Source organism: Haliaeetus albicilla, chromosome 22 (assembly GCF_947461875.1).
Source record: "Haliaeetus albicilla chromosome 22, bHalAlb1.1, whole genome shotgun sequence".
Classification (NCBI taxonomy): Eukaryota; Metazoa; Chordata; class Aves; order Accipitriformes; family Accipitridae; genus Haliaeetus; species Haliaeetus albicilla.
The window spans coordinates 4,807,839-4,831,197 of record NC_091504.1 but is presented as its reverse complement, the minus strand read 5'-3'; the positions used below and the strand labels follow the sequence as shown (position 1 = coordinate 4,831,197).

The window sequence follows — 23,359 nt, the reverse complement described above, 5'->3', positions numbered from 1 at the left end:
CTCAGCTCGCAGCCCGGTACTCCTTTCCCTGCCACAAGACCCGGGCCAGCAGCACAGCCCTCACCTCTTCTGCACTGACCGCCTCCCCTCCCCAACATGCTGCAAGTAAAGCCCCAGCCCTCGGCACCGTGCCGCTGACCGGTGTCCACGAACACTCCGCTTTGCCTACCTCCTCTCGCAGGAACGTTTTCTCTGCCTCCAGCTTGAGCGTGGTCAGATACTGCCTGTACTCATTGAACTCCTTCAGAGTGCAAACCACCTATGGAGAGACGAGGGGAGAAATCCCCCGAGAACTCTCAAGCCGGCTCCGTAGGCTGCCTTCCCCAAAGCAGCCCAAACCCAGCGGCGGGAGGGGAGCTGCTCCTCTGCACACCCTCCCCTCCCCTCCCCTCCCCAGTGGCGGGGCCCCTGACTCCCCCCCAGCCAGGGCCGAGCGGTGCTCCTCGCCTCAGCACCAGGCCTCGCACCGGCTGCCTCCTCGACGCTCAGGCAGCGCGGGGCAGCCGGAGAAGAGCAGGAGTGGGAATTGCCAGAGGGACGCTGGCGCTACTTCTGCTCCCAGGGAAAGCAGCCCCACAGCCCTGTGCCCTCCGCCAGCAACAGGCGGCTGCAGCAAGCGCTCTGGGAACCCCGCTTGATGAGGACTGTTTTTATCAGCCCCATGCCCAAACCTACTCTGCCGTCACTGGTGACGTAACCCTCTCTCTTCAGCCTCTGCAGGTTGTCCTTGCGTTTGTGGTAGGCCCGCAGATGCGGGTCATGCAGGCTGTTGTAGTCGGTGCTCAGCAGGCGGCAGTATGGATCTCCCAGATTGAAATAGCCAGAGGGCTGGTGAAGCTGTGAGAGAGATTTTGCAGACCATGAAGGAGGAAGGAGAGAGCAGCAAAGGGGTGCCAAGCGGTACTTGTGAAAAGGTAAAGGTCCTTTGAGGACCAACACTCTTCTCCATCCTTCTGAAGCCACAGAGGACACCACAGGCAGGCTGCGGGGTCAGGCTGGGCTGGGCTAGGCTGGGCTGGGCTGGGGGAGAGAAGACAAAGCCCACCAGCAAAGGAGGCATCTTAGGCCAGCAGGAAGAACTGCAGACCTTGCCAGTCCTCCTCTTTGTCTCTGCACCAGGGAGCCAGGAGCTTCCCTCTACTCCCCAGCCCTGCCAGACTGAAGGGCTGCGGCGCCCACTGTAGAACAGGCGGCCACAAGGACTTCTCTGAATGACGGGGACCCCGTAAAAGAGGAGAGCTCTTCTACCCCTTTCTACTTCCTTTACCTTTTCCCCCAGCTTTGTCCTGCAGAAGACAGGCTTGGAGCCCGCATGCACAGGGATCTTGACCCCAAGTGGGAGGTCCAGCAGCCCAGTACCTCCTTCTGCCAGTGGCTGTCTCCTGTTCCCGAGCTAGAAAGAGGGAGACACTCATGGGCACTCAGGCACTATCTCCATAAGCCTCCTGCACGGCAGTTGCGAGAAAGGCTCTCGGAAGACTCCAACCAAGGGGAGCGCCCAGAGCGGCCCAGGCAAAAGCTGCTCTCTCCTTCCTCGCCCCCGTCCCCACAAGTCCCGACCCTCCCTCAACCCACGTCCGCGTCCTTTCGCAGCAAGCCCTCCCACCTGCTTAGCCGTAAGCCAGGCTGGGCACTGGCACAGAGGCAGGACTCCCTGCAAACTCTCCCCAGCCCGACCACCTTGGGATCCCTCCCAGCTCCCCGGCCATGTCCCAGGCTCCCGGGCTGAGCCCTCTCCATCGGCCCATTGCTCACCTTTCCCCCCTTCCCCACTACGCTCAGCAGTGCGTCCACGTTTCGGACGCCAGCAGTGACACGGTGCTCCATGGCTCCTTCCAAGAGCTCTCCTGGAGCTGCGACCCTGCGCTGGCACCTCTCGCTCCAGAGGCACCCAGCTGTGGCCACCACAGCCGGTCTTCCAGCAAGCGCCTATATAGAGCAGTTGCACATTGTTGCATCATTGCATTGCTGCATCATCACGTTGCTGCACCACCGCATTGTTGCATCATCGTCTTGCCACGCCGCCGCCCAGCCGCCCCAGGGCCCACCTGCAGGCCCGTCTGGACACGCGTGAGGGCCACCCGCTCTCGCTGACCCTGCTTTGAGCAGGGGGCCTCCACTCGCTGCTGACCTGCTGCCCCTTCTTCCTCCTTCTACCTCTTTTTCCCAGCTTTGGCCTTCAGATGGCAGGGCTGGAGCTGGGCCGCCCGCGGGCGGCTGCTGCTGCTGCTGCTGCACTGGATTTGGTAGACCACTTTTAGACCATTTCCCTGTCACGGGCAAAGCAGCCTCAACTTGGGGAATTGCACTGAATTACATTTTTGGCCCACTGCCCTCAACATCTCCTTCCTGATTTGCGTCTTGAGAAACACAGAGGACAAACGAAGGATGCAGGAAGCCCCTCTCCTCCCCTTCAGCCCAGACACCTCTCTGTCCCCTCCTCAGTCTCCCCTGCCCTCGTTTCTGCTGCGCGGCACCCTCTGTGACACCCTCCCAGTGCCTCCCGGGAGGTGACGGGCGGCGCAGGACGTTCTGCATCGGTGCAGGGAGCACCTCAGTGCCGCCTGCTGCTTCTGACCCATCAGCTTCCTCCCACACCAGTGACCTCACCACACCCCAGCAATGTCACCTGCCACCGCACCACCCTCTGGCTTGCCTCTGTCCTCTGCCTCTGGTTCTCACAGTCCCTGCCCTCCTCCTGCTTCCCCAAGGGGCTGAGGAGCTCAGAGCTGGGGGAAAGTGGGCACAGCGCTGCTACAGAAACCTGCTGCTGGTGATTCGCGGGTTGAGTCCCCCATGGAAAGGAGGCACTGTCACCTCTGTCAGGAAGAAAATACCCTCCTGATCACTGCAACACGCTCACTCACAGCCCACGCTGCACTTATTGGAGAGGGACCAAAAAGATCCATTCATTGCCTCTGACACTCAAACGGTTTTAGCACGGACCTGACTAGTGTTTTCCCGACCCTCCTGCAGAAGGGGATAAGGAGCCACCAACAACCGCAGCCTCTGCATCTCCAGACCCCGCTGGAGAAGACACTCGGCACTTGCTTTCTGCAGAGACACCGCTTCCTCAGCAGCGGGGGGACGGGTGTGAGCCTGGCAATATATAAAACAGTAAAAGCAGGGGCAAGCCAGTGTTCCTGGCCAGCGTGTCCTGCTGCCCCAGGCTCCAGGCAACAGAGCAGCCAGAGCATTCGGGTGTATCGGACGGTAAAAGTGAAAAGGAAAAAGGAAAAAACCTTGGGCAATCTGAAGTTCTAGTCAAAATGACACCTCCTCTCGGAATCCACAAAGACCCTGTCCATGGGTTTTTTGTCCTGGCAAGGCAGCATAAAAAAAAGAAAAAAAAAATAATTTAAAGAAGCCAAGAATATTAGGCAGAACAGCTTATCTTCCAGGATTTTGTAACTTGTAACCTGCAGACCGACACAGATGCCGCTGCAAATGCAGACACCATTGCAACTACCAGCTCAGATGCAGATACCGTTACAGATTAAGATACCATGGCAGAGGCAAAGGCCACTGCAGATGCAGATACCACTGCAGAGGCAGGTACCGCTGCAGATGAAGATACTGTTGCAGTTAACGTTGCACACATACCCTTTTGCCAAACTTTTTATATTCCAAGATTTTGTAACTTGCATCCAAGCTCTGTGCCCCCCACAACCATCATCTCCATCTTCTCCACCATCTCCTCCTGCCCTCAGCCACAGAAGGAAGTCTGTCTCGATAGCTTCAGTAATTTGACCAGAAGAAAGCAAGAAAACGTGTTCCTGTACTAAGGAGGAAGGGCAGGAACTTGGGAGTCATTTTCCTTTTGTTACAATCATTAGGGATGTCCGTCCTTGCTATAAGAGAGATTCCCTTTGCAAGAACCAGATGGCATCTCTCAGGGGAAGTTAGCTTCTAGTTCTAACTCTTGACTATTTTCTGACTTTCCTCACCTTTTGGAGCTGGGCCAGAGCCCTCTCCACATCAGACGTCGCTTTTTGGAGTTAAGCAACAGTAACCCTGAGTTTCTCATGCCTACTCATTTCTGCCTTGCTCTCGTAATCCTCGAGAAGGATGCAGAAAGACTCTCAGAACTGTGACCTCTTTGTCTGGCCAGCCCAACTACATTGATTACAATACAGATTCCTCCTACATGGTCTATTTGTGCTAACCAGCCACTTAATTCACAGGCATATGAAAGCAGCTCTTCTCAGGAAAAAAAAAAACAACAACCATAACCAAACCCAAAACCCACTACAGATGACCAGAAGCCTTAGCTTTCAAACTGGCATTGTTTGAAGACAGAAACACTCTGCCCAGCCACAAACGCAAAGGCATAAATAAATTCAGTGTGCTTTTAGTACATCACATCAAGAAACAAGACGTTCAGTTGCGTTTCACGGTTATTGGGCCCGTTACATTGCCATGTTCACATACACACAGAGGAAAAAAAAGCCTTACAAACCTCCCTAAAGTGGGTCAGAGGAATAGCCACTCTCACAAAGATTGCTCCAGACAGAGTCAACAAGGTCAACCATGAAATGCTGAGCAAATGCCCCAGCTGCAGTTTTCTCGGAGGGGTCCTCCTGTTTCTGCAGCGTTTGCATCGGCTGCCGTTCGCAAGGTGCCTTTCGAGACAATGCTGCATGTCAAAATTCAGCCTCTTGTTGGTACGTCTTTGACCTGGACTTGGAAGAGTGACCACAATGTACAACTCATCAATCCACACAAAATCAAGGACACCAGTATTTGCATTCTCCAGCCCCTCCAGTCCCTGTGTATGAAAAACAAGCCCCCCCGCCCCCATGTTCCTGTGAAGAAGCGATGGGCCAAACTAATCCTCTCCTGCTGCCCTAGCATGCACTAGTCTAATTAGACATTGTTTTATTGGGCTTGCAGAGAAAGAGAGCCTTGGGACAAGCTGAAGGCTGCCCAGGATTTTCTGCACTTTTCAGCGTTTACGTTTTATATCCAGTTTGGTGTAAGTAAAGACTGAAAAAAGAAATGGAGAAGGCTGATGAATGGTGAGTAAGCATTACTGTAAAGGTGGATAATTATTATTAGAATGGTGACAGTTTTTTATTAGAAATAAAATTCTGTTATTATAAATAAACACCATTATGAAGAGGAAGCCTTGCCTTTTCTGTTGACTGCTAATTGGGTATTGCTCTTATCGTTCCCTGACTACTTGGAAATCATGAATGCATGCGCACCACAAGTCATGTCTCGTTATTTTGGGAACGTGTTATTTCCCACTGAGCACCAAGACGACAGCTCTTAATCGTACGTCCCCAGAGCAGCCTCCACCGACTGTCCCCTGCTGCGCACCAACACGAACAGCACTGTGCTCTCCCCTGCCCATCTCCACGCTCCGGAGGAGCTGTTCACACACCCCTGCCCGGGCCATGCTGCCTCAAAATTCCTCCTGTGCTGCTCAAGGCCATGAAAACTGTCACGCTACAGCTGTACCCAGATCACTGTTCCTCACTCTGAGCGAGACTGCCTGTTCCCGTGTATTCCCACCTGTCTACAGCAGCTGTTGCCTTCTGTCTTGTAAGCGTTTTGGAAAAGTACCCCTTTTTTCCTGAATACCCTCTTTGACCTCGCTACAGGACAGGTCCCCAGTCCATCACCACGGCTGGTAAAGGCCGTAGCGATACAGAATTGCGCAGGGGTGACAAATACCCAGCGGTCCAGCTCACTTCAGTTGTTTAAGACAAGGCTTTTGGCTAGAACACAGTCGAGAAAATTTAAAACCTAACACTCCCATCTGGATAGGCAGCTCTTTCTTCATCGGTTCTTTGCATTTCTCTCATTCCTTGGGAGTACACAGCAAGACTTTCCTCATCAAAAGAAGCAACAAAGATCAGTCACAAACACGCACAAGACCGGACATCCACATGCTTGCTGCCTACCCAGTAACATTAGCAAGGCCCTGCCTAAACACAAAGATTAAATTAATGTACAGATTTCCTACGCAGGAAGCAACTAAGGATCAACCGGACACAACCATCTGTTGTTACCTATTTGCACAAGAGGCACGTGCTGCTTCCGCTTCTATCTTTCAGGCTGTTACCCATGAGAAAACGGAAGCACGTTTTATTGCAAGAGGAAACCTTCAATTGGAAAGCCAGTTCATGGCCTGGTTTGCCTCTCTATGCACGTATCTAGTGAACAGCCGAGGAAACGTTACACGAGCAATTAGCAAAGCAAACCCAGGACACCTCAAGAGGTCCCGTAACTACACGAGTCTGTCTCTCCTTTTCACCCCAGTTCCCAAAGCACCAAGGCAGGAGCAGGCAGGGCACTCATGCGCTCGGCTCACACCAGGGAGGAGAGAGCAGGAGCAGCCCTCTGTCACCCAGGCTTAGCAACAACAATTTCTGCTCTCATCTGGGGCTTAGGCCATGTGTAGTCACACGTGTGAGTTATGGCCTAGCCATGGCGATACTGCTCAGTTTAGGGTTAAACATGAGACGCTGTCCTTTAAGGAGGACCATTACTCCATAGCTTCACTAGGCAAGCCTGATTACTTTGCATAAACTATGCATGCTTTGCTGAGGACCCCACCCTTGAAGAAGGAACTAAAGACTGATAAAAAGGAGACATCCTGCTCCAGAAGGCCCCCGAAGATTGCCAAAGAAGCACGAACCAGGGGAAAAGCAAAGGCAGCAGGGGGAGATCACGACCACCGACTCCATTCAAGGCTGGAAGAACTTGCCCCCCACACCTGCAAGGAGCATGCACGCTAATTTACACAGCAAGCGAGGCTAATTTAAATGTAACTGGCTAATAGTAGATGAGATGGTGACTACCAACCGATGAATGTAAATTTAGGCGGGCTTTTAGTAACCGTGTAACAGAATAAATACATTGTTTTTCTTTGGTGTGGCCTGACAGCTTTGTGGAGTCGCCCCCCAGCACCCATCCCTGCGCAGACTTCAAATAAACAGATTTCTCGGCTCTGTGCGCAAGAGCGGCTTATGGCACGCCGGGTACCGACCCCCGCTCGTGGGACAACACACGTGCAAGTACAGTACCGACCCAGATACGAAACAGAGGGTGCCAGTTAATCCCCGGCGCCACGTACGCTGCACCTTCTTCCATCGCCTCCTCCCCACGAATCGTTTTCCAGTCTCTTCCACCTCATCCCAGCTCAGCTACCTGCACTCTGGCTCAGGGCTGGCGACCCTCGGGGCAGCAGCAGGAGCTGCTCTGACCCTGGTTGTGGGGTTGCTCCTGGGGCTGAGCGCTCGGGCCCAGGGCTGGTGAGCTGGGCCACGGCAGGGCCCATGGGTGATGAGGTCTCCAGGTCTCCCCCAGGCCCGTCCACACCGGGAGACAACCTGCACCTGCAATTGCAAACCTGGTCCTGGTCCCAGCCTTGGCCTTGGCCTTGGCCTTGGCCTTGGCCCTGGTCCCCCCCTCTCCTGGCTGCCCCACCCCATCTCTCCCCCATTTCTCCTCAGGCCACTGGGCCTCTGCCCCCTCCGGCCCCGCCCCAGGTCGGCAGTGACTGACAGGCCACCACCGGCTCCGCTGATTGGCTCAGCCGTGGCCAATGGCGCAGCTGTTGCCGGGCGGGCAGGGGCTGCCCGGGCCTCTCCTCAGGGAGCTGCCCTGCGCCAGCTGCCCCCTCCCCCGGGGCAGCTGCTCCTCAGCCAGCTGGGACACTGGGCCTGCGGAGAGACGGCCTTCAAGAGGGGCCATTTCACCTGGAGCTGTTCTCTCAGCAGCGCAAGGTGTGTGCACAGGTCTGCCCTCCCTCGGTCTGCTCGTGGGCTCTGGGCCCCCTCAGGGAGGGAGGGAGGGAACGTGAGAGGACGGCACGGGATGGGAGGGGAGGGGAGGGGAGCTGCTCTGCGTTCCCTCTGGATCGGCAAGTCTTTCCCAAAAGGCGGGTCTGTCTGGGCTCCAGCCACAGCCCTGGGCGGGAGGAGCTGCGTGACGGGAGCCGCTGGCCTCGGCCAGGCCGGCACCCGGCAGGAGACAGGGCTCTGGCCCCGGTCGCACCGCCCGTGCTGAGCCCGGCACCCAGGGCCTTCCTCAGGCCTCACCTTCCCCCGGGGCTGAGGAGGAGAGACACCCTGTCCTGGCGTGGCCCAGGGCATCCTCCTGCGGCCAGAAGGAAGGACAGAGCCCCGTCACTCTCCCCACAGGGGCTGACCACTGTCCTTCCCTTCTGTGCCTGGGGCTCCCCAGTGCTGGCAAGGCCCTGCGGGGCTTCAGGGCCGAGCAAATGCTGGGGCACCGAGGGCTCCCGGGGCAGCTTTGGGCATCTCCGAAGCTGAGGCGTGGCTGCCCCTTTGCTTCTGCAGATGCAGTTACCTTCTACCCGCTTTGTGGTCAAAACTGTTTCTTCGTCACGGCACGTGGACTGGAGAGATGCCACCTCCCTGTTAGTCTGGGAGGACTTCAGGGCAACGAGGAGGTCGCAGCATGCACACGGGTAGGAGGGCAGCGGCAAGGAGCCCTGTCAAGGTTTTTCTGCTCTTTCAGATCTGAGCTCAGACGTTGCTGTGCGTCCCAGCACCAAAGTCTGCTTTTTTTCTTCCAAGCCGCACAGCTTTTTGCCAGCAAGAGCGAGTTGGGCTGAGCTGGTCTTTGGGATAACTTGGCTCCTTCCGTCTGTAATCGCATGCGTACGCTTTTCCTTTTTTCCACCAGTGTCTTCCTTTCACTCCCCTTCCCCCCCAGGTTCCATTCTTTTTCAAAGGTAATTGTGATTTGAGTTTCTAGACAGATCATGGAGCAGGTAGACACAGGATGTAAGTACAGGCTGGTCTAGACCTTCAGAGCTGCTTTACCTTTAAAGGCTCGATAGATATGGGCTATGGGCAGAATTTCTGTTTGCTAGTTATTACTCCTTTTGGGGCCCTGTGGCAGTAAGTTTGTCTGCCTGCAGATCTGCTGCAGTTAAAACTACCACTGAAAGAGTTGTGGTGATGGCTGCTGTTCCATGTGTTTTCATTTTGGCTACCCATTTCATAGAGCTAGCATTATTCCTTTGCAGGTAGGTGACAGGGATCTTCTTGCACTGGTCTTTTTTTTCTGGAGCGCATCCTGGTATCCTTTGTCATCCAGAGCTTTCCCCTCTGTTGCCAAGAAGAGTGATGGTCATGATGTGGACCAAATCCTTTGAGTAATGATTTCTTCAAGTCTGATTATGAAGGTGCAAAGCCTCGTTTTGAGAGTCCAAAGCCTTCTTGATAGGGCCCAAAGGCACATTTTCAGGCCCAAAGGCTTCTTTTCAGGCCCAAGCCCTCATTTTTCAGCTTCCCAAGCCTGCTTTTTGGGGACCAAATCCTCCTTTTCATGGACCATAGGCTCATTTTTAGTATTCGGTCTGCAATTTTGAGGGCCTGAAGCCTCCTTTTGAGCATCCGAAGACCCTTTTTAGGGTGCAAAGCCTTAGTTTTTGGTACCAAAGCATCCAGCTGAGGGCCCAAAACCTAATTTCAGGGTTCAAAGCCTCATTTTCATTCCTCAAGCACCATTTTTAGTGCCCAAAGCCCCATTCTTAAGGCCCTGACCCTCCTTCCGAGAGTCCAAACCCCCCTTTCACAGCTCTAAGCCTCAACTGTAGCGCCCAGAGCCTTATATTTGGCAGCAAAGCTTCATTTCTGGGGGCCATAGAGGAGCCAATAGTTCTCCGCATTGTCAGAGTCCAAAGCATGTTTGTAGCATCTCCACCATCCTTTGCAGGAACAAGGCCTGCTTTTGAGGGCTGAAATCCTCATTTGGAGGGTCCAAAGCTGTCTTTCATTACCCATAGCCTTTTTTTAGGAGCCACAGTTTCATTTTTAGGATTTTGTGGTGTTTATGTCACTGCTGATAGGGCAGGCCCAGGCACCTGGCTTGTGCGGGTGCTCGCGATGTCATTTGTGCCCCAATTCCTCTGCCAGAAGGGGCAGAGGCTGAGCAGCCTGAGGAGATAAGAGGTGAGAGATGGGCTGGGGGCAGCCAGGGCAAGGGAGGGAGCAGGGCCAGGCCCAGGGCCAGGGGTGCTGCAGGCATAGGAGCAGCTATCTCATTTTTAGAGCGCAGCATCACTTTTAGGATCCAGCCAGTCATTTTAGGGTCCAAGTCGCATCTTGAGGGTCCAAACCCTAATTTTTATGCTCCAAATCCTTCTTTTAGGGCCCAAAGCCTCATTTTTAGCATCCAAAACTTTGATTCTAGGGTTGAAAGCCTCCTTTTTAGGGTCCATACCCTTGCTTTTTGGGCCCAGGGACTCATTTTGAGGGTTTTAATCACTCTTTTAGGCTAGTATGCCTCATTTTGAGGTTACAAACCTTCATTTTTAGGACTGAAACCCACTTTTTAGAGTTCACAACTTCATTTATAAGGCCAAGTACACACTTTTAAGTCCCCAAGCCTCCTTTTGACTGTCCAAAGCCTCCTTTTCAGGGACCATAGGCTCATTTTTAGGATCCAGTCTGCAACGAGGAGAGCCCAAGGCCTCATTTTGAGGGTCCAAATACTCAATTGGAGGGCCCAAAGCCTCATTTTGGAGGCCAAGCTCCTCGTTTAGGGTGCAAGGCATCTCTTGTTTAACGTACAACCCCTCATTTGGAGCCTCCAAAGACCCATTTCTAGGGCGCAAAGCCTTCGTTTTTGGTACCGAAGCATCCCTTGAAGGCACAAAACCTAATGCAAGGTTCAAAGCCTCAGTTTCATTTCCAAAGCCCCATTCTTAGGGCCCAAACCCTCCACTGGAGGGTCCAAAGTCTCCTTCTGAGGGCCCAAAGGCCTCTTTTACAGCTGAGGGCCTCCCCTGGAGTGACCCAAGCCCTCTCTTTGGGACTGAAACCCCGTTTCTTGGGGCCCTATCGACACCAATAGGTTCTCCTCCTTTGCAGAGCCCTAAGGGCCACGTGTAGCGTCTCCCCCACCATTTTTAGTGCCCAAAGCCTCATTTGGAGGGCCAAAGTCCTCATTGTTCTGGTCCAAACCTTTTGGCCTTTTATGACCCATGCCCTTTTTTTAGGCCCCACAGTTTCACTTGGGGGGGGGGTTAAGCCCTCAGTTTTAGGGCAGAAAGCCTCTTCTCAGGGTCCAAAGTTACACTTATAGGTTCCAAAGCCTCGCTTTCCCTTCCCAAAGTCTTAGTTTTGGCTCCCAAAGCCTCATTTTGAAGGTCACAGGCTCCATTACAGTTGGCAAAGTCTCCTCTTTAGTTTCCAAAGCTGCCTTCTCAAGCTCCAAAGCCTCTTTTTTAGGATCTCGCCGGTTGTTTTGAGGGTCCAAGCTGCATCCTGAGTTTGCAAACACTCATTTTTATGCTCCAAACCCCTTTTTTAGGGCCCAAAGCCTCATTGTTAGAGTCCAAAGCTTTGATTCTAGCATTGAAAGCCTCCTTTTTAGGGTCCAAAGCCTCATTTTTAGGTTCGAAGCCCTCATTCATCAGTTCGAGCCCCGTTCTTCTATATAGGCCAGTGATTTCTGAGCAGTGGGCTGTGTTCCTTAGTGCGGTGGCTGTTTGCAAGGTGTCTGCTCCCATGGGCTGGTTGCTGTCCTCCTCTTTGCCATGCGAGGGAAACGGAGCAGATGGGAGCCCTTGCTCTCTTGGTGTTACTGGATCTGTGTTTGTCAAATGCAAATAGATGGTGATGACTGCTTTGTTGAGGAGAAACAAGAATACCTCTTGGATTTACTTAGCTAAACTCTCATCCGTTATTAAAGAAAGAAAATGCTTCCGGAGAGTGGAAGCAATAAAATTGCTCGTTTAACCACCTTAAAACCAAAATGAAGCCAAACCCCCCAAACTGTTCACTTTCATCTGCTTTTCTGAGTTTTTTCTCTAAGTGATTTAATCAAAAAAAAAATCGGGTGCAACATGCAGCAAGGGAGAACTTTCCTTGCTAGTCCAAGAGGTTATTAGCATTTAAGCTAAATGCATGCTTGAGAATGGTTTTGCCGTGTTCTCACATACTCACTTTGAGCAGCTTACGGGCCACCCTTTGTATAGATTTCTGTGCTGAATGGAAAGTTTGAGTCCAAACCTTTTGGTCAGAATGCCTTGAAGTTGGGAGTGTGAGAGCTAGTCAGTATCTTCTCTTCCAACCTGCCCTTAGGTGAAGCTGTATTCTTCCCAGGTAAAGCCATTACACATAAAGTAGATGACTACCTTTGATGTTTGCCTACATGCTGAAATTATTGCACATCTGTGTTGAAGTGAAATGCCTGTTCTGGGGTGGGGGGAAATGGAAAAGTACCATGGCACGTGCTTCTTACGCAAACTGGAATGTAATATAGTAGATAAAACGCTGGCCTGCATTGTAAAAAAGGTAGTAACTTGACCCTAATGGTCTCCAGGTTAAGGCTCTACAAAAGAAGGGTCTCTGTGTTTGTGCTCCTGCAGGTTCTGATGATTCTGACTGAAACTAGCAGATGGTGTTAAGACAGGGAATGAGATCTGTAATCTCCCTGAGAGCTGATTGATCGGCCGTCCTCTTATTTTGGACATTTGGCCAGCAAGTTTGGCAGAACGAATCCAAAGTTTGTATCTCTTGCAGTTTAGTTTTTTTGCCTGTGAAGAGATTTTTTTTTTTTTTAATTATTTTTTTTATCCCTGAAGTGAAATGTTGGCTGCCTCTCTTTCTATTAGTACTACATGGATCTGGCTTGCGTTTTGTTAAGAGCTGCCATTCTCTTGTCAAACTAAATTCTTTACTCTTTCCTCCCATTGTGCCTCAGGAGGCAAGATGTGCCTGCATGTTCTCAGGTTATCCTTCAATGTGTGGGTGTTTTTCCGTGTCTTCTCTGCCCTTCATATTGCACTGAAAAAGTCATTAAGAGCTGAGAATGCATTGCGGTAGAAAAAGTTGAGGCCCTCTTCCTGCGAAGTGCAGCGTACAAGATCACTTCACTCCAGTGGGGTCCTGAGTAGGTTCCCTGAACTGTCTCAAAGCAAGACGAGGATTTTGAATTCTTTTATTTCAATATTACAAATGATTATTAATGCATATTCAAGTATTATACACCATATTTTAAATAGCTTGCGGTAAATGCATGTTCTGGATTTGGGGATTTTTTTGTAATGAATCTTCTTGACAATTGTCATCAACACTATTTTCAGCACAAATCCAAAGCATAACCCCGTACAAACCATGAAGAAATGTAACTACCCCAGCCAAAACTAGGAGAGTAAGGCAGTTTAGATTTCATAGAATTGGCAAGACTGCTTGAGCAGTTCAATGTTATGTTGAGGAACGGTAGTTATAATGTCATCAGAAGAAAGTGAAGACAAAGAAGACGAAGACGGCAAAGATACTCAAAAGCGTTATAGCCTTTGGCAGCAGCAACGTGTCATTTACAGTTTATATGCACAGTTTTCCTTCAATGTATTGTTCCTTTCAAAGATTTACAGGTGACGTTTTGCTATTTTTGTATCAGAATTTAGGGATTTTTAACGCAAAGCTCTCCACTGAAATGTAAAAAGAATGGCCGATGTGTCCTGGAAAGAAGTGCAATTACATAGACTGGCTAGTTTTACTCTTGTAGTTTACAGTTCTACATAAAACACAGGTGTGTGTTTTTTCACTTGGGCTGTGCAGTGGTAAGAAAACCCCACAGACAGATTAAAAACCCTCCCCTGGAACTTCCTCTGAAATTAGAGGTGGGTGAGACGTATCATATTTTCTGCTTCTTCCACTATCCTACTTTCTCTTAAACTTGTTTGTATCACTATCATAAATTCCTTGCTTACGCTAGAGCCAAGACAATGTGAGGTTTTGGGGGTTTTTTCTTTTTTTTTTCAGGCCAGTCACCTCCTGTCAGGCAGAGATAGCCATGTGGATGTGCTCGGTCACAGAGGCAGAAGGAGTAACAGGTGGGTGCGTGGTTAGTGATGGTTCTCCCTTTTCAACAGTACTGTCAGGCACATCAGGGAATGATGTGTTGGAGGGGTTTCAGATTGGTGGTAATTACAGAATAGTTATGTGATTATTACTGCAGTAGTGTGAGGGTATGAGAAGGACAAAGATTTGGGGAGGAGAGGGTAATTTTAATCAGCTGTAAGAATTTTTACAAGGCAGCTTTTGTGGGTCAGCGATGACAATGATGGAGGTGGTGGCTGAGATTCTGTAATGGATATTGTTTTGTTCTGGAATTGAATCCCAAATCACCCTCTGAGAGTCTTAGTCAGACTACTGAATCTGGGAGCATACAGTTTGTTTTCTTAAAACGGCAGGTAGTTGCAGGGAGAGCCTGTTTGGAAGTTTTAGCGGTTTGGGGACAGAGGCCGGTTGGGGGCTGGGGCCCTCGGGGGAGGGGGCTGTTTGTGCCCCGTGCCCGTGGGCTGGCGCTCACAGCTGGGAACGGGCTTTCCAAAATCCTGTTGGAATGGAAGGAGCCAGACGTGGGACCTGTGGCCGAGCTGGGGGACAGGGAGCAGCCCTGGACCAGCCGGCCTCAGGACCTGCAGCAAACTTGCCTTCAGACCGGCTCTCCCAGCAGGACACTGCCCAGGAGTCACTTTGATTGTTGCTGTTCTCCTTCAGGAAGCATGGCACGCACCAAGCACACCCGGAGCTGCGCCCGTGCCAGGAGAAGACTTGGAGTGGAGTGCAGCCGGGGCTGATGGCGACAGTTCCCACCAGCTCAGGAAGATGCAGGTAAGATGCCACAGAGGGGAGAGCAAGTGGCTGTCACTTCTCTTGCAGGAGCAGGATTTAACAGCAGAAGGGAGGCGGTCTGAAAGGGCTTTGGAGGTCCAAAAGTGCCTCGGGCAGCTGGAGCAGTCATGTGACAGCAGAGGAAGAAGAGAAGGAGATGCAGGTGACGCGTCTGGGACGATGTTTCCGAGGTACCATCTGCCACACAAACACAGAGAAAGACAGAGGCGTTGGGAGGTCATGGAACGGGTGGGAAAGGTGCCTGGGCGAGAGGAGAGCACGGGGAGATGGGAGGCAGTGCTGGAGATGGAGGGGAAAAATCCAGGGTGTTGGAAGTGAGGATGCTTCTGCTGTGCAGAGGCCTTCTGTAAAAGCTGCGAGTTCATCTCCTGGCTTTGGTTTTCCCAGGCTGTGCTTTGCTGAGCCTCAAATGGGGCTGCTGTTCTCGTCCAGATTTTTGCTCTGAAACCATTCAAGTGCTGAGGGCTGGGATTTTTCAAGAGCATCATGTTTCTCTTTGGGCTTCCTGGGGAGGGATTGCAGTCATGCAAGACCTGTTGGGGAGCTCAGTCTTCTGTTGGGATGCTCCCTGTGGGACAGGAGGGCAACTGCTTTGAGCTGCCTCTATTTCGGGAAGGATTACCTACATTTGCCTTCCATCTGAAATATTGCTTAGTGCAACTTGTTGTGGTTTTTTTTTTAAGAAAAGTTGGGAAGTGTGCGTGAACAGCTGAGTGCTAGTATACAGTGAATTACCTTCCCTGCTGAGAGTAAATGGGGTTAGGATTAAAAATACCCATTTTATGTTACAAAAATTGGTGCTGATGGACTCCTGGCTGACAAAATCTCTTCCCAGCTTGCTTAAACATTAAACAGCCCTCAAAGTGGCATTCAGACGATCTCGTGTGATTTCTTGCAATTAATCATGGTTGTCTAAAGCGTACTGCTAAAGTGTTTTGGTTGTTAAAAAGTAGGATGAGAAGTTCATAGAGACATCTTCTGTGTCAGGTTTCAATGAGTTCAAGCTATTGTTGTGTCTGGTTGAGAGTTTCTGATGTTATTTTTCCCTCGTTCAGAGGGAGGTGAACAGGCCCATCTCGCCCTCCAGGAGCAAGGATGCCATGTCCGGGTTCAAGCCCATGCCACCCTCAAAGCTTGCGTCCTCGAGTTGAGCGTGGAGGGGCATCACCCCGCGAAGGTTTGGTGTGTTGTAGCAGTCGGTGCTGTGAGGTCTGGTGGGTGGCAGTGGGGTGGAAGCAGCTGTTGGGGGCTCCATCATTTGCATAGCCCAGCCCCTCCCCCCCGCCCCCGCATGCTTCAGAATGTTGGGGTCCCTGTGGCAGTTTTTGAATGGTCCCTCCCAGTTGGGTCAACGGACCCAGCGCAGCCAGAAGATCCCTTTGGAGCTCCTCTCTCTGGCATAAATCCCTCGGCATTTGGGCTTGAGAAGAGGTAAAGTTGGAATCTGCAGATCTCCTTAGATGACCTTCAGGAGCTGTGGGCTGTGGGTGGGGACTGGCTCTGTGTCTCTGGTCCAGTGACTGGTGTCATTGCTCATAGGAAGAGCTTTACCAGGCGAATCTGCCATTTCCCTTCTTCTGGGGGTTACGGGAGCTGTTTTGGAGGTGAGGGCGATGTAAATTCCCGGTCTTGAGCCAACCTGGATGGGGCAGAGGTGGACTGTGATTTGTCTGACCTCAACTGTGTATCTGTAATGCAGTTGTAATTGTCTCTGCCTGCACAACTGGCATGAGGTCCTGCTTTATTTTAAAGGAGATATAGTGAATAAAATCAGTGAATCTAATGGGCGGTCTTTCTGACCAAATATATACGTATTTATTTAGGATAAGATAAACGGTCCCTTGAACTCACTGGTTATACGGACTTAACTCTCTGTTGCCTCAAAATGGGACCAAGTTTGGCTCGGCCATGGGCGTCTACATTAGAGACATCCAGGTTTAGTCAGATGAATCACACCCCAGTCTCCTGTGTTCGTCATCAGGTCTCTGGCAACTCTGCTGTTAGCCCTTATTGAAGCCAAGTACAGTCCCTGTCTCATTGATTGATTGATTGATTGATTGATTTTAACAGAAAGGAAAGTCAGTCTTAGACATTTGGTTGCGGAAGAAAGTTTGTGTTTGAAGATCGTGCTTGGATCTTCGAGTAGGTCTAATTAGATGCCTTTTCCTCTTTGCTTCATCCCTGATAAGCTTAGGCACTCTCTGTTTGTCCTGTTTCTGAGGACCACTGCCCAAGGCGCCTAGCGTTGCACAGGGAGATGCTGCATCTCATTTTGCACTGTGAGTTTTGTTAGTCATCAGGAATGAAGTACTTCTAGGAGACAAGCTAACTAAATTGCACTCAAGTGAAAAAAGTGCTCTATAACTCCAGAGAAATAATACTGGATTGTAATCAAAATAGAAGTATTTTGAGCAAAAGGTGCTTAAAAAGTTAGGTAAAAACGATGAGCACGGTGCAATTTGTTTAGTTTGGATTTTTATATATTTTCGATTTAAAGTTTGAATGTAAACAAATCTGGTTGAATTGATGTGGAAAAGATGTTCAAATTGCCAAGTATTTCTTTCAAACAAGAATAAGCAAAGTAGCAGCTAGAGAGAGTGTTTTGGCTTTAAAGTGTGTTGTATTTGTGAACCCAAATCTCCAAGCTGCTGGGCTGCTGGGCAGGGTGAGACCTGTGCCAGCCAATTCATCTTTTAGCTCCAAGTGCCTTTTGATAGAGATGCAGGTCTCCTGGGGATTGTGGGGACGTGCTCCTGCATCTGGAAAAGATGGCTGAGTTCCTGGTGTAAGAAGGGCACTGGGGTTTAGAGGTCAGAGTTGAGGCAGGTATGGAAGATGGCAATAGCTGTGATCTTTAGTGCAAAAAATTTATTTTTGTATATTCAAGCAGGTTTTTTTCTCTCCTCTGCTAATCCAGTGTGGAATATGAGCCGATAAAGAGAAACCGACGCTGGACACGCTGGACACACTTAAGTATTTGTTTTAAAATAGGTGTGAGGTCAAGCTAGAACATGCTTTGCAATTGGTGTACTTACTGCAGCAAATTTTCTGCTCTTCCTGGCCGTCTTCTGTGGTTTTCAGCCTGCTTCACCTCCACAGAAAGAGATACCGTGTGTATGAAAGAGGCCGTTATGCGTCTTCCCTTAGGAGATGTTTTTTTGTGCTCTGCTCTTGAATTACGATCTGAATTATTTATGCCAACGTTTCAAATAGCTTTTGGATTCCCTGGTTAAAGTATTCTGAACCTAACCCCAGTTACAACGCACAACTCCCACCAGCCATCAGTTTTTATTTCATGTCATTTTTCATGAAGTAACACACATTGCAGCCAGAATCGTGTGTTGCTGTTCCATGGTTCTTTTTACAGTAGTTTTCCAGCTGTATTCCTCGTCCCCATGATAAAGAGTGTTGCCAGTATTTCTTTTTATCTTAGAATACACATGGTAAGGATGGTTGCTGGATGTCTCATCCTTTTTAAGGCTGTGAAGGCATGCTCTGACAAGGCCTTTTCCCAGACCCAGGTATTCAGGGATGCAAGGTGTGCCTATCCCCATCAGCTCTGTGAAGGATTTAAGAGAGCTTGTGCGCCTGAAGGCTGAATGATGCTTCTGTGTCAGAAGCTGAATTTCCGCCAGCAAAAGCAGCTTCCCTGACTCTTTAAGCTGTGTGTCCTTTTAATGCTGCAAAATGTAAATAAGGATCCTTGCGTACATCTTTCTCAATTAAATGTGCAGTGGATGCCTTCTCGTTCAGCTAGTCTGGAGCTTAAAAAGCAGCTTAAAAATACCGGACAGGGTAATTTTTGGTGGATGTGGCCTGAGCCTGCTTGGAAGAAAACTGGATTGGTTACACAAGTCTTTATGTGAGGCCCAAAGAGAGCCTAAGGTTTTGAGTGCCCTCGAATGCTCTTTTCAAGTAGGTTAAGAGGCACATATACACCCTGTAGTGGTGTAAGGACTCCCCAGAACATCTTCAGGACAGTAAGCCACTGTTTTCATGCAACCTCAGCTAGCGTTGTGCTGCTCTTTGCAGGATCGGGTGAGCGGTGTTGTCTTTGGCTGTGTGGGCTTAAATGTGTTTCTAATGTGCATGTCAAATAATTGCCTGTTAAACAGACTGCCAGTGCGGCTGAAGCCAGTGCTTCCGAAGAAGGTGAAATAGAAGCTTTGAAGATAGGGTCCTGCTGTGAATACGATCCAGTCAAGTAAGTGTTGATTGTGTCCAATCTGATCTTTGCAGATTGTGGAAAAATTGCAGAGATGTTTGTTTTAACAAGAGAGACACATGCCTACCTCTTTGTTTTTTTCCCCCAGACCATTTAGTTACCCGAAGAAACCCTCGGGTCCGCCTCTGCCATCATCTGCTTGCTTTCGTTGCAGAAAACGTGGCCACTACATAAAGAACCGCCCGACAAATGGGGTACGATTGTGGGGGACTTGTGGTGTTACTTAGTTTTTAATTGTTTTACCTTGGCAGTTACGTAACAAATACATGGATACTCATATTAAGACTTGTTTCTGTTGGGGTGAAATGCAGAGGTTGTATGGCAATGTTGCAGAGGCCTTCAAAATTCCAGGGGAAGCTGGAATTATAAGTGTGAAATTTTCTTTTTCCTAGGTTGTAGACATTCAATATATCCATAGGTCTTCCTGGGTGAACTTTCATGCATGTTTTTATATCTTTCAGTATTAGTGGAAATGTTTCTGTTTTCCACTCTTTTTAATGGCAGTTCACAGTTTTTATTATTTTGTACAAACCCAAGACATTTCTCTCTGCCCCATCTATTGAATATTTGCGTGTTTTAATTGCACTAAGTCCCTGGTTGAGTATTGATGCCATTTAAGCGTAGTCACTGAGGGTATATGCGTGAGGTCCGAGTTCAAACTTCACGTGTATGGACAGTGAATGTAGGTATCTGCAGTGAGTGATTCAGAGCACCGAATTAGTGTCTCTGAACTGCGCTGTGGAGGAGGAGCAGCGGGTTTGTGTCTCTTCTCTGAGTGGATGGTGAGCTAAGGGACATGTCACCCTTAAGGAACCTGAAGTTAAGCCAAAGAATGTCGCTTGAGTTGAAAACCCTGCTCAAGCCTTTGGAACATCCTGGCTATATTTGTTTAGGAGAATAAGTATTTCAGTTGAGCATCCCTTACGCTAGGTAAAAGGAGAGGGTTAAAGGCTTTTGCTGCTTAAAATAATCACTGGAAAGTCATTTTAAGTGTGGGTCTTGAGGTACGTCTGCATTTCTTTTCTGAAGAGGACACCAATTTTGAGTCTGTTGCCAGAATGAAAAAGAGCACAGGAATTCCAAGGAGTTCTGTGCTAGAGGTACCCGATACAAAGGGTGCTATGCTGACAAACACTGGAAACTATGCAGTACCAACTATGAAAGCGTAAGTGTGGAATTAAGTGGACTGACCAAAAAGCGAACGAGAGAAACCACGCATAAATATCTGAGTGGCAATGCCACCGAGTTGGCCAGCATCTGTCGTTACAGGGGAGGAAGCACTGTCATTGTATCTTAACCTTAAAATCTGTGATGCTTTCTAGTGTTAGAAGAGGGTGGTCCTACTGTTCGTGTCCCTGGAATTTGGTTCAAGTTGTGGTATGCCAAGAATCTGTGTTTCTGCAAAACATTTCAGTAGCGTTTACAGTGGATTTGTTCTCTTTGAAAGCTCATTTTGCTTCTGTTTTATGTTTCAAAGGCTTCTTGCCAAGTTTAACAGATGGCTGTTGGACTGAGATTTCCTCCCCCTCTGACTTTTCTGAAATCCCATGTGTGAAACAGACTGAAGTTTTCCTGTTGCTATACAGTGAGAAAATACTGCCGTGTGCTGACAGGAGTGGCTGTTTTAAAATGACCATGGTAGCACTTCTGGTTTTCCGTCATGGATCTCCTTCTGTAGAAGCTGTAACATAGACTTCTTGCTTTTATAAAATGTAATTGCTCGGAGACTAACGTTAATGCTGAGCCTGCAATTTACATGCATCCTCTGGCAAAGGAGAGGTGGGATTCATTTCACCTGCTTTCTAGCTGTGCAAAGATTATTTTTCTAGTCCGAGCTTCTTTCTGAGTTGATCCAATGAATGGGAGAGTTCTGCAGAAGGAATATTGTTCCTCCCTCCCTCTTCTAGTGTTGTGGCTATAGAAAAGTAGTTTAAACTAAGCGCCTACCTTTTAGGAGGCTAATGTGGAGCGAGAAGAATTCCATCTCTTCTCTTGCTTTGAGAAAATGCAAAGCTTGGAAAAGTTTTCCTCTACCCATCTTTAACTCGTTTCTTTTTCCTTCCCCACCCCTCCTCCAGGGAAGCTTATGCTAGAGGAAGGATGGAGAAGCCTCCCTTTTTACCAGAGGAGCCGTCCTCTTCTTCCTCCTCCTCCTCCTCCTCCTCCTCTTCCTCCACCTCAGACGCTCCTGTTCCAGAGGAGTTGTCATGTCTCATCTGTAAGGACATAATGACTGATGCAGCTGTTATTCCCTGCTGTGGCAACAGTTATTGTGACAAATGTAAGTGTTACTCCCATGTTTGTTAATTGTAGACTCGCATCTGATTTTCTGAAAGCAGAAAGAGGAGGGAACAAAATTACTTTGTTACCAGTTCTATTTTATGCTGAAGTATACCCTGAACAGGAAAGGGCTCTTCTGGTATCAAGGGCGAAAAAAGCCAGGAAGCCTTTTCCCCTTTTTAGGTACCTAGTTAAGTCTTCTTTACAAGCGGAAGGATGCGTATGAGGAGAGTGGCTAATTGTGCAGGGGATTACAGTATTAGATACTGAATGCTTTTAGTTTGTCCACAGCCCTTTGTCTCATACAAAATTATATAGCCAACTCTGGTGAGTTACAGTGCTCTGCAACAAACGGATAGTTAGGCATTTAATCCACATTCTTCTCCACGGGAGGGTTGGTTAAAACCTTCAGAACTCGAACCTCCTAATGGTTTTTTGAACCTACTAATGTTTTTTTTTGAAATGCGTTTTGTTCATTAACCTTGAGGTTGGGGACTTCTCGCTGTACTAGATAGTGGGGAAAAAGACTAGTTGCAACATCAAGACACAGCCTACGCTACATCTTCAGATGTTCCAATGGTGAAATACAAAACTGTATAGTTATTTGCTGCATACTAGAAATTTTTTACACTGTTGAACATTTATAGCTTCACGCTCTCAGTTCAAGACCATATTCACCCATTAATCATATACATGTCTTTATGATTGGTGAGAACCCCCAAAACTTCCTTAGTTTGGCTAAATGCTATTTTGATTATTCTAATTCTACACAGGTATTAGAACAGCATTACTGGAATCTGAGGACCATATATGCCCAACGTGTCAGGAGACAGATATTTCGCCCAATGCTTTAATTCCCAACAAGTGCCTACGCCAGGTAACGAGTTTTACATAAAGTGCTTGTAAGAAAAGGCTATTTGTAAAAAGCGGAAAGGGAAGAAAATATTAATTTACATCTCCTTAAGCAAGGCGTAATTGAATAAGGCTAAATTGACTTTTCAAATACACTATTTGTTGCTGTCACAGAAGCTTACGACTCTTTAGAGACGATCTGGCAAATTCAGGTCCCGCTCTTACTGAACACGATTGCCTCGCTTTCACATTTGGCGTTAACGCTGAAGTACTTTAAATTCAGGTCCTCTGAGCTACCAGTCATTAGAATCAGTGTTCAATGTGACGTGTTCATACATCTGTATGTTGGTTTCTTTTAGGATTGATGGCATTTACAGGAATACACGAGTAATTTTCCTCTGTGAAGGCTTTTGTTTGTATATCTGCTGAAGTTTCATCGTACCTTCTTGTAAATGCTTTTCTGCCTCTAGGCTGTGAGCAACTTCAGAAGTGGAACTGGCTACACAAAAAGGCTCCATCAGCAGATTCGGCAGCAGCAACAGCAGCAGCAGCAGCCGCCACCGCCTCCACCACCACTCATGACTGTTACACCTCCCGCTGTTCTGGTGAGTGCCGCTGAACCATCTACATCTTCCTCTCTGTCAATCAGCAGTTTGTTGGAAGAGAAGGAAAGCTGCAGTGATTCTTATATTGTAGTAGAGCTTCTTTTCCAACTGTCTGCGTTTATTCACAAGGGCTGTCGGGTTCCTGTGCGAAGACAAGCAGCGTTAGCAAGTTGTCGGGGCCCCCAAGGACAGTCAATACCCACCACTGGTAAGGAACTGTAACTTTAGAATTCCTTTCAAAAAATTATCTTCAGATCAACTGAATGGGATTTTTTGCTTTTTCCTCTCTCCACTCCAAAAGGTCATCCGGGGAGAGGCAGTACAATTGGCTCAGCGGGTGGCAGACCAGGCTGGGAACTGTAAGTATTCTACAGAAATTCAACGTATTACTACTTGTAAGCTGTTAAACGAGGCCGTAGCACTTAACTTCTGCAACGGCTGATTCATAATGAAGTAAGTATGCACAGATAGTTGTGGAGAATACAAGCGCTCGTTAATTTTTCAATGGCCTAATTTGAACTGGCTTTAAGAAAGGGGATCTGTGCTTGCAGTGAAATTATTTAAAATAAACCTCCAGGACCTGATTGAGAAGAGGACTCTGACAAAGGAAGTCTTTTTGAGGAAACCAGAATTACCTATCAAAATTAAATACAATTAAAGGATCAGGTGGAAAGCCACCCTTTTGGTTACTGGCTGAACAGGGCTGTAGAAATTGATTTCCCAGTAGGAGTCAGTCTCCAACATTCTTTTTGTCTAACAACTTA

The 23,359-nt window shown here is 48.9% G+C and overlaps 2 long non-coding RNA genes across 2 annotated transcripts; both read left to right on the top strand.

Moving 5' to 3' along the window:
- The first annotated feature begins 7,632 nt into the window (after nucleotides 1-7,632).
- LOC138690371 (uncharacterized) lies at nucleotides 7,633-9,156 on the top strand. The gene is made up of 3 exons (XR_011329233.1): nucleotides 7,633-7,736; nucleotides 8,313-8,443; nucleotides 9,008-9,156. It is a non-coding gene; the product is annotated as an uncharacterized lncRNA (long non-coding RNA).
- Nucleotides 9,157-17,893: 8,737 nt separating this feature from the next.
- LOC138690404 (uncharacterized) lies at nucleotides 17,894-22,728 on the top strand. Its single transcript, XR_011329250.1, has 3 exons — nucleotides 17,894-19,052; nucleotides 20,937-21,139; nucleotides 21,912-22,728. It is a non-coding gene; the product is annotated as an uncharacterized lncRNA (long non-coding RNA).
- The last annotated feature ends 631 nt before the right edge of the window (nucleotides 22,729-23,359 follow it).